Source organism: Engraulis encrasicolus, chromosome 12, assembly GCF_034702125.1.
Source record: "Engraulis encrasicolus isolate BLACKSEA-1 chromosome 12, IST_EnEncr_1.0, whole genome shotgun sequence".
Classification (NCBI taxonomy): Eukaryota; Metazoa; Chordata; class Actinopteri; order Clupeiformes; family Engraulidae; genus Engraulis; species Engraulis encrasicolus.
This window is the reverse complement of record NC_085868.1, coordinates 2,109,642-2,120,000: the sequence shown is the minus strand read 5'-3', so window position 1 is coordinate 2,120,000 and position 10,359 is coordinate 2,109,642.

The window sequence follows — 10,359 nt, the reverse complement described above, 5'->3', positions numbered from 1 at the left end:
GAGGCTTGAAGTGCCTTTTTCAAGAGGTCAGCGCATGTCCCTCTATTTGTCTATTTGTGACTGAACCATTTAACCTATAAACTTCATTCAGAGACTGTTAGAGAGATCACACGTATGACTCCGATCTGTAAGCAGGACACGTGCCAATTCCTTTTAGGTTTTTTTAGCAAACATCAAGCTAAAGACAAAAAAACTGTTTCTGATTCTGCCCTCTGCCTTAGAGCACCATACTAACTGCCATTCAGTCAATCAGAACAGGTCCAGCCAATATAGGGTTCCATCTCAACTGTCACTTTCTCTCAACATTCTATTCTTAACAAGCAACTGCTCTGTAGTTCTAGAAGTCTATTGTTCAGCTCTTCAATGCAATGTAATATTGTCTTGCTGTAATGCTTTTCATAGGCAGCTGCTTGGCCCAATGGTAGTCCTGCAATATGGAGGTTGGGAGCTTGAATCCCACTCGGACTCATGTTGGTTTTCTAAATTATGTCATATGCAGTGTTCCTTATCCAATTTAAAAATACCATGTATGTCATTTAGTATCAATGACAAAGGTGCTGGATTAGATATATGGAGGTTGGGAGTTTGAATCCCACTCGAACCCATGTTGATTTTCAAAATTATATATGCAGTGTTCCTTAGCCAACTTAAAATACCATGTATGTCATTTAGTATACCCCCAAAACGCAGAGCTACAACACTTTCAAGATGGCTGAATCCAAGATGGCTGAATTGTTTGGCCCATAACTTCTGACTGGGTGGATGGATTTTTTTCCAACATTTCTTTTAGCTTTGTTTTCTCAATAGTACTTTGTTTCATCTCTGCCCCAAAAGGCAAGCCCGCTTACAGCATTTTCTGTGAGAATGCAATCTATCCTTATCCTCTGCATTTCCAATGTGTTCAATCCAATTGTCTAACTACGAAGTTTATAGCTATTATAATAATGACAAATACATAGCCTACAGTATTCAAAATTTCAATTCCTTTAATGCAAACATTTGAACTGCAAATTTCATACATGAACTACACAAATAGTGAAATTAAATGTCTTTTGTTTGCTATACAAAAAATAATGTTAATTAAAATGACAGACTGCTATTCTGTATAAAATTCTATTTTACCAGAATACTTTTCATCATATTGAAATGTAAAACACACACACATACTGTAGCATCCTCAACATAAACATTAGGTAAAATGAGTTCAACACAAAATTGGCATTACTTTCCATAAATATCATGGCTGAAGTGTTGGAGTGTGCTGTGATCTTGCTTTGTTCTGACTCAAACTTTTAAATGTAAAAATGTAAATGTAAACAAACAAAATATGCATAGTCAACATAAACATAAGGTAGAATAACATCCACATACTGTAATACTGACGTTACTTTTTCCAGTAAATGTCCTTGATCTTGTAAATTCCGTAGCCTACATGACTAAGAAGTATCCACGCTTTCATCCATTGGCTGTTCTCGCATAATAAGCCTTTCAGTCGTGTGCTGAGAAGGCTGCTGCGTCCAGCAGCCTTGTACAGCTTCATGATGCTTATTGATATGTCACCTCCACAGTCACCTTCAAGTAGGCTCTCCACAAGAGCATCTCATATTTTTTTTTTTTGATTAAACATGGTGCACAGCTGACGGATCAGGTGTGACACTAAAGCGGTGGTTCAGAGTAGATTCACCCTAAAGCCATTTGAACCGTGACATCCATCCAGTAGTCCACCCAAAGTGTTTTCTGGCTTGGGCGAACATTAGCAGAGTTAGCGAGTTATTGTATGGCTATTCCGAATAGCTTGGCTTAAGTGCTATTGGACATTCACATACATCTCCAAACCTACCTCAGAAAATTAACATGTTATGACACCAAACTTCTACAGTAGTACAAATATGGTCTCTATTCACCAAACTAAGCATTTGGAAGTTTGGAAATAGTGCTGGAGTTTATTATTATCAACTCAAGCTGAATAGATTCTGTCCTGCTAAAGCTTTGCCATCAGGGGCAGAGGCAGGATCAACATCAGGGACATAGACTGAGTCACCATCAGACAAGGAGGCAGCTTCAGCACCATGGCAGAAAACTACTCCGAACCATCACTTTAAATGCCCCAAGCATGGCCATATCTTGTTCAAGGACAAAACCAATACTTTTCTGTAAAACCTCTGAAGGTTAATAGGGAGCTCCATGACACATGGGTTTTTCAGCACCAGGGGCAGAGGCATCATCAACATCAGAGACAGAGACAGGGTCGCCATCAGGGACAGAGGCAGGGTCACCACCAGGAACAGAGGCAGGATCAACATCCGGAGTAGAGGCAGGGTCACCATCAGGAACAGAGGCAGGGTCACCATCAGGGGCAGAGGCAGGGTTACCATCAGGGACAGAGGCAGGGTCACCATCAGGGACAGGGGCAGGATCAACATCAGAGACATAGGCAGAGTCACCATCAGACAAGGAGGCAGCTTCAGCTAAGGCCAAGACCTTTAGGTCTGAATACGTCGAACCGGACCGAACTGTTTGATATACCCACAAAAACTGAAAAGGGACTTGTGCTTCCTATGAGGACTCTTGTGCTTCCTGTGAGGACTCTTTTCAGTGTGTTCTATTTTTATTTTCAAGCAAAATAGTAAAATGGCCCCTGCTGGAAAACAGCCCCCTCTATTCTAATGAATCTATTCTCTTAATCCACTTCAATCTCAAATGTAAACTAGACTGCCTGTGCAGTCGCCTTCGGCTGCTTAAGGTATATCCCCGAAACGCAACGCTTCCAGTCCCCAATCATTCCTACCACTCCCGTCCACCTTTTCATAAACGTATATGATAAATACAAAATATTAAAGAAACATATTTAATATCTATACATAGAATAATGACGTGCATAGGCTTAAAACCAAATGACTATTGTGAAAATGAAGCAAAAAATGGGGCAAATGGTAACACTGTTTTAATGGTTCACTATTACAGTGAATATACCACATTAGGTACAGTGTAATAACCATTGTAACAATATTTAATACCATGTAATACCAGTGTAACACCATGTACCAATTTTGTACTACATCATGTATTTTTGTGTGTATTACATGGTATTGTATATTGTTACACTGGTATTACACTAGTATTACATGGTATTAAATATTGTACATTGGTTATTACACTGTACCTGGTATTGCATATTGTTTAGGGCTGGGTATCGTTTTGTTTTTTTCGATACGGTGCCAATTTCGATACTTTGGTTTCGATACCGGTGCTTTTCGATACCGTTTTTCGATACCTGTTGTTTTGAAGTTAATCTCATTATGAAGAACCCATAAGATCACCAAATTCAAAATTTTCACAAGTAGTATTGTGCATACGGTGAGTGCATTTCAGTCATCTTAAAGAATGTTATTACAGATTACTCAATATACAGTGCCCTCCATAATTATTGGCACCCCTGGTTGAGATGTGTTAAAAGCCTTAAAATAAATTCAGTGTTTATTGCAGAAGAATACTGTCACACTGAAAATTGTAGAAAAATGTAGCCTTCAACTCAAATGAATTGTAAGAAAATAAAAAAATCCCTGACTAAAAAATAATTATTTTTCATTAAATCACCTGTTCCACAATTATTGGCACCCTTAACAATTCCCAGGAAATAAATATAATTGAAGCATTTCTGTCATTTCTACAGTAGTTTACAAAGTTTACCAGAGTATGTAGGAACATTTAATTAGTAATTCATCACTTCCTGTTTCCCTGGGGTATAAACATGACGTGACACCGAGGCCATTTCTCTTATCCACTCTTAAACATGGGAAAGACAAAGGAACACAGCATACAAGTGAGGCAGATGTGCGTCGACCTTCACAGGTCAGGCAGAGGCTACAAGAAGATTGCCACTCAACTGCAGCTGCCCATATCCACTGTGAGAGGAATAATTAAGAAGTTCAAAACAACTGGAACAGTGGTAAACAAGCCTGGACGAGGACCCAAGTTTATTTTGCCACCACGCACAGTGATGAGGATGGTAAGAGAAATCAAAAGATCTCCAAAGCTCACTGTTACAGAATTACAACAAATGGTAGCATCCTGGGGTCACAAAGTCTCCAAATCAACCATCAGGCGCTGTCTACACGCCAACAAGCTGTTTGGGAGGCATGCACGGAGAAAACCTTTCCTCACTCACAATCATAAACGCAAGCGTCTGGAGTTCGCCAAGCGGTATTGGGGCTTCAACTGGGACCGTGTGCTTTGGTCAGATGAGACCAAGATTGAGCTTTTTGGCAACAAACACTCTAAGTGGGTCTGGCGTACCACGAAAGATGCGCATGCTGAAAAGCACCTCATACCCACTGTGAAATATGGGGGTGGGTCAGTGATGCTGTGGGTCTGTTTCGCTTCCAAAGGCCCTGGGAACCTTGTTAGGGTGCATGGCATCATGAATGCTTTGAAATACCAGGACATTTTAAATCAAAATCTGTTGCCCTCTGCCCGAAAGCTGAAGCTGGGTCGTCACTGGGTCTTTCAGCAAGACAATGACCCTAAACATATGGCTAAATCTACACAGAAATGGTTCACCAGACACAAAATCAAGCTCCTCCCATGGCCATCTCAGTCCCCTGACCTCAACCCCATTGAGAACCTGTGGGGTGAGCTGAAGAGGAGAGTACAGAGGAGAGGACCCAGGTCTCTGGATGATTTAGAGAGATTCTGCAAAGAGGAATGGCTGAAGATCCCTCTTTCTGTCTTTTCCCATCTTGTGAAACATTATAGGAGAAGATTAGGTGCTGTTTTATTGGCAAAAGGGGGTTGTACAAAATATTAACACCAGGGGTGCTAATAATTGTGACACACATTATTTGATGTCAAATAATTATTTCTTTATGTGGGATTTTTTCCCCACTGAATAAATGCACTTGTATTGAAGGTTGGATTTTTCTCTTTTTTTCCATTAAGGTCCCATATTATTTAGAAAAAAAAGAAAATAATTGGAAGCTAAAAAACACATCTCAACCAGGGGTGCCAATAATTATGGAGGGCACTGTATATCTTCAGTTCAAATGAAATAGGCCTATAGAAGATGATTTCTGAGTAGCCTAGGTGTTGAGTAATTAGGCAGGAGTACAGTTGGATGACAGTTAGCTCAGCAATCAATGAGTAGCCTACTTCAATTGCTATGTAGCCTACTATTGTCATAATCTCTAGGCAAACCTAGGCTAGGGCTATTGTTATTTCACAAATTATTACTAGATAGCCTATTGCAGCAAATAATCACGTTGTTACTAATTTTCCACCAAAACCCAAATCAGCCATGTAAATTATTTAGTAATCTCAACATCATAGAGCAAAAGAGCATTAGACACATACACACTTCCAGGTGCAGGTTGCTCTCTCGCTCTCTCTCTCTCTCTCTCTCTCTCTCTCTCTCTCTAGAAGCTTCTGCGTATTATTTGCTTTTGAATTCACGTAGCTACACGCTCTCCTTCACCTGACCGCTTGACTCATACATAACCTGCAGATTGGGAAGACCAGACATCCCAATGAAAGTCCAATAAGTCTCCCTGATATTTGATAGTGGCTCTCCGATGCCCGCGAGTCAGATAAAGCATTCCTGATTTATTATTCCTGATCATTCCTGATTTAGACTATGCAAGTTCGCGTTTTTTCAATTACCAATGCGGGAAAGAGGAATATAATGACTCGTGCGTCATGCGTGGGGTAGCCTACTTGAAATAGTCTAGATTACGTGCACTTCGTAAGGCGCCCTGTAAAAAAAGCAAGCAGTTATATACAGACTGGACGACAGAAAGGGCACTGACAAACAATGTAGGCTAACACTAATTTGCAAATGTGTTGGTCGGGGTGTCCGGGGTTGATAAGCAGCTCCCTGTAAAACGTTTTTGGAACTTGGGATGTCTGGGAGACGCTATCTTAACGCTGTCTTAACGCATCGCATGGAAGGGATGTCGAGTGGGTCTTTTAGCGCCGTTGCCCTCCGCGGGAACAAGTTTCAAATCTCCGCACTTTATTAAACCCCTTAGCGATCGCCCACACATTGATTCTTATCAAAACTACAGTAGCCGTGCGCAAGTGGAGAGGAGAGTGCACACTCAAGGAGGTTTAAAACGACAGCATCAGAGGAAGATTGGCGCGACGGTAGTTCTACCACTATTATCATGACTGCACAAACACACACGTCTTCGTTGGACAAAAGGGTTGTTGAACATGTTTCAAAATTAACACCTCAGCACAACACAGCCTCGACGTCAACTGTACAGGACTCTGCTGATTGAGCCGCGCCCGCGCCAGGCACTGCCTGAAGAGACAAACAGGGCAGCAGCGCATATAGGCCTAATCTTCTATAGAGTTCAAGAAACACTTACTAACAAATACAAATTCATTTCAAACAATAATATTTTTAATGTCCATTCGTCCATGGCTTGTAAATTTCAGCGCAGTTTTCGGCTCTTAGCCTTGATTTGGTGCGTTAATGTTTCGCCAAGTTGCCGTCTTTCGCAGGGACAGCTTTATCACAAATGGAGCATCTGGCTCTATTTGCGTCCAGTCACACGAGCAAAGTTTAACCACACTTTAGATCTCAGCAAGTCTATCAGGGCTGCAACTAGCTACAACTGCAACTACAACTAACTGCAACTAGCTACAACTAAGTTAGCCTACAACATATCCTCACCGACTGTCAGCTGTTCGAGTAAACAAACGCTAGTACTTTTTGAATGAATGAAATGTCTCGTGCTCGTCCCGCCCACCCAGGTCCTTTGAAGCCAATCACAAATGACAATTTCACCTGACTACATGGCTATTGGTTCACAGATTTACTATTGACACAGCAGGGACTGTTGAAACGCACAAAAGGTATCGAAATAAGGCACCGTTTTTTTTTGTTTTGTTTTGATATTCGATACTATGTGGCTTTTCGGTCGGTGCCAGGACCGGACCGAAATTCGGTACGCAGCCCTAATATTGTTACACTGGTATTACACTAGTATAACATGGTATTAAATATTGATACACTGTACCTAAATAATATGGTAGATTCACTGAAATGGTGAACTGTTAAAATAAGATAGTACCGGGCAAATCAATCCACCCAGTCAGAAGTTATGGGCTAAATAAAAATTCCGCCATTTTGAAACTGTTGACCTCCAAACTCAAATCAGTTCATGAACCTACCCTAGAGCATTAACACACCAAATCTGGGACAAATCCATCCGACTGGTCAGAAGTTATGAGCCAAACAAAAATTCGTCCATTTTGAATTCAGCCATCTTGAAAGTGTTGGCCTGCAAACTCAAATAAGTTCATGAACCTACCCTAGAGCATTAACACACCAAATCTGGGAGAAATCCATCCGACTGGTCAGAAGTTATGAGCCAAACAAAAATTCGGCCATCTTGAATTCAGCCATCTTGAAAGTGTTGGCTTCCAAACTCGAATACGTTCATGAACCCACCCTAGAGCATTAACACACCAAATCTGGGAGAAATCCATACACCCAGTCAGAAGTTATGGGCCAAACAAAAATTCGGCCATCTTGAATTCAGCCATCTTGAAAGTGTTGACCTCCAAACTCGAATCAGTTCATGAACCTGCCCTAGAGCATTCACCCAAAAAATCTGGGACAAATCCAAACATCCGTTCAAAAGTTATCGCGTTAACACGAAAGACCTTACGCGGCGGACGCGGCGGACGCGGCAGCAAAACCATTACATCCCCGACGCGCCGCATTTCGGTGATATAAATATAGGCCTATTTCAAATAAATAATAAAATAAAAAAATAAATCCAATAAATTGTAAAATGTATTTTACAATGCATCACAATAAGATAATATTTGATGTTCAGATGTTGTCAGAAGTTCATTTAATTTGGTACAATGGTACAAACTGCACACAAGTAGTGTTTCCATGAGGTCTTTCACATTGGAACGATTGGACAAGGCAGCATGGAATTTCCCAAGTTATAACGAGACTGCATTCCCACAGAAAATGCTAAAAATGCTGTGTGTGCCGAGTGCTAGCATATTTAGCATAAACCATCTACTCTGAGCTACTGCATATAGCGTTGAAATCTGAAATAGCCTAACAAGACAGTCCAATAAAACATCTTAAAATAATTAACCTTATTAGTATCTTTGTTAACCTACTTTTGTTGAGTAAGACTAGAGTCGTAGTTAATCATTTCATTTTGAACCATAATTAGCATTTTTAAGATAGTTTGTATAGTAAATATATCAGCTAACCTGCTTCAGTTTAGATACAATATAAAAATATATATTTAATTATATCACATTAACATAACACAATAAGCAATATTACCATAATTGGTAGTTTAATATCATCATTAAACTACATTGTCACAGCCCCTAGATGTCTGCTCCATCAGGGCATAAAAACAACATTAGCTAATTACCTCCACCAAGGAGGTAATGTTTTCGGTCGCGTTGGTTTGTCTGTCTGTTTTTCTGTCTGGTTGTCAGCAGCATAACTCAAAAACTAAACATTTTTGGACAAAACTTTGTGGGTTTGTTGATAATGACCCAAGGAAGAAGTGATTAAATTCTGGGGGTGATCCGAATCACAAACCGGAACCAGGACTTTTTTAAAGATACTGTCAGGAGGATAGCTCAAAAACGAATCAAGTGATTTGGACGAAACTTTGTGGAGCTATTAGTAATGACCCAAGGAACAAGTGATTAAATTCTGGTGGTGATCCGGATCACGAACCGGAACCAGGACTTTAAAAAAGATTCTTCACCATCTAGACGCCCCCTAGTGACCAGAAATTGAATTGCGAGAACAGCACTAAAACAAGGCAGAAAGATTTAGGGTGTAACATGGTCAAATGTATCAAGCAGCATCCTTGGCGGAAGTCTGCGCTCTCTGAGTGCTTCTAGTTACATTTTATTTACTGAATAAAATTTAGATAGTTAACAATTTAGTATTATTAGCATGGTTAGCAATACCTGTCAACCAACCTTAGCTAATGTTAACTTAAACACTTGGCTACACATTTACCATTGTTGCTATTTGACGCTATTGGCTTTTTTATGTTTCAAATGGGCCCAAATGATTACATTACTGGTAGTTATTACGTTATGGGCATCGTTATTACATTATCAATGCTTTTTTTAGAGTAAGGCCCATAATGTAATAACCTGCCCATAACGTAATAACTTATTACGTTATGGGCAGAACGTTATTACGTTATGGGTAAGGAATTTTTATTACGTTATGGGCAAGTTATTACGTTATGGGTTTTATTACGCCCAAATTATTACGTTATGGGCAGTTATTACGTTATGGGCAGTTATTACGTTTTGGGTTCTTACATGCGTGTGTAAACGTCCAGGAGGAAACAATAATCCAACTGTACTCTTCAGTGTCCTGCTGCTAAATGAGTGTCTGTATACTCAGGTGAGGTTTTAGAACCATCTCCATAATGACATCACAGACAAGTGACCCTAATGGAATAGAGTGGCAGACATCACAGACAAGTGACCCTAATGGAATAGAGTAGCAGACAAATATTTACTATTAAAAACATATATTTATATTGGGCTGGGCTATGACTTAAACACATGTTAAGGCAAATAAAAAAGGGGCAAATAAAGAAAATGGCACTGTGAATTGCATGGGTGGATGTGGACAGCAAAGTAGTGTTCAACCTTTGAATTCAAACATCTGATATGTCATGTAACTCCCAATCAGTGAATGAACATTTATTTAGACCTTTTTTTGCCTTTATTCAGATAGGACAGTGTATGGGCAGACAGGAAGCCGGTGGGAGAGAGAGAAATGACCCAGGACGGACTCTAACAGGATATGGCCAGGTGCACACTAAAAAATACTGGGTTAAAAATAACCCAAATTGGGTATTCTAATACCCAGTCACTGAGTAACTATTGAACAGCACACATATTGGGTTATTTTTACCCAGTGGATTGGGTTAGTATTTTTAACCCAGCATTGGGTCAATACAACATGCCCAGTAATGGGTAAAATTAACCCTGCCATATGGTCAGAAATACCCTGCACTGGGTTGCTGAGTTAACCCATTTCACTGGGTTAAAATACTAACCCAATCCAATGGGTAAAAATAACCCAGTATGTGTGCTGTGCAATAGTTACTCAGTAACTGGTTTAATACTGGGTTAAACATGGGTGGAAACTGGGTTATTTGGGAATTGCCTTTTACTTTTCTCCAATTCTTTCAGTTGTTTCCTTTGATTGGCAATCGTCGAGTTCCAAGCAAGCAACTATCATTGAATCTTATGGGACCAGCCAGCGGCTAGTGAATGCCACTGGTCAATGATAATTGCCTGCTTGGAGGTAGAAGTTGCATTGCCAAACTCAGGAAA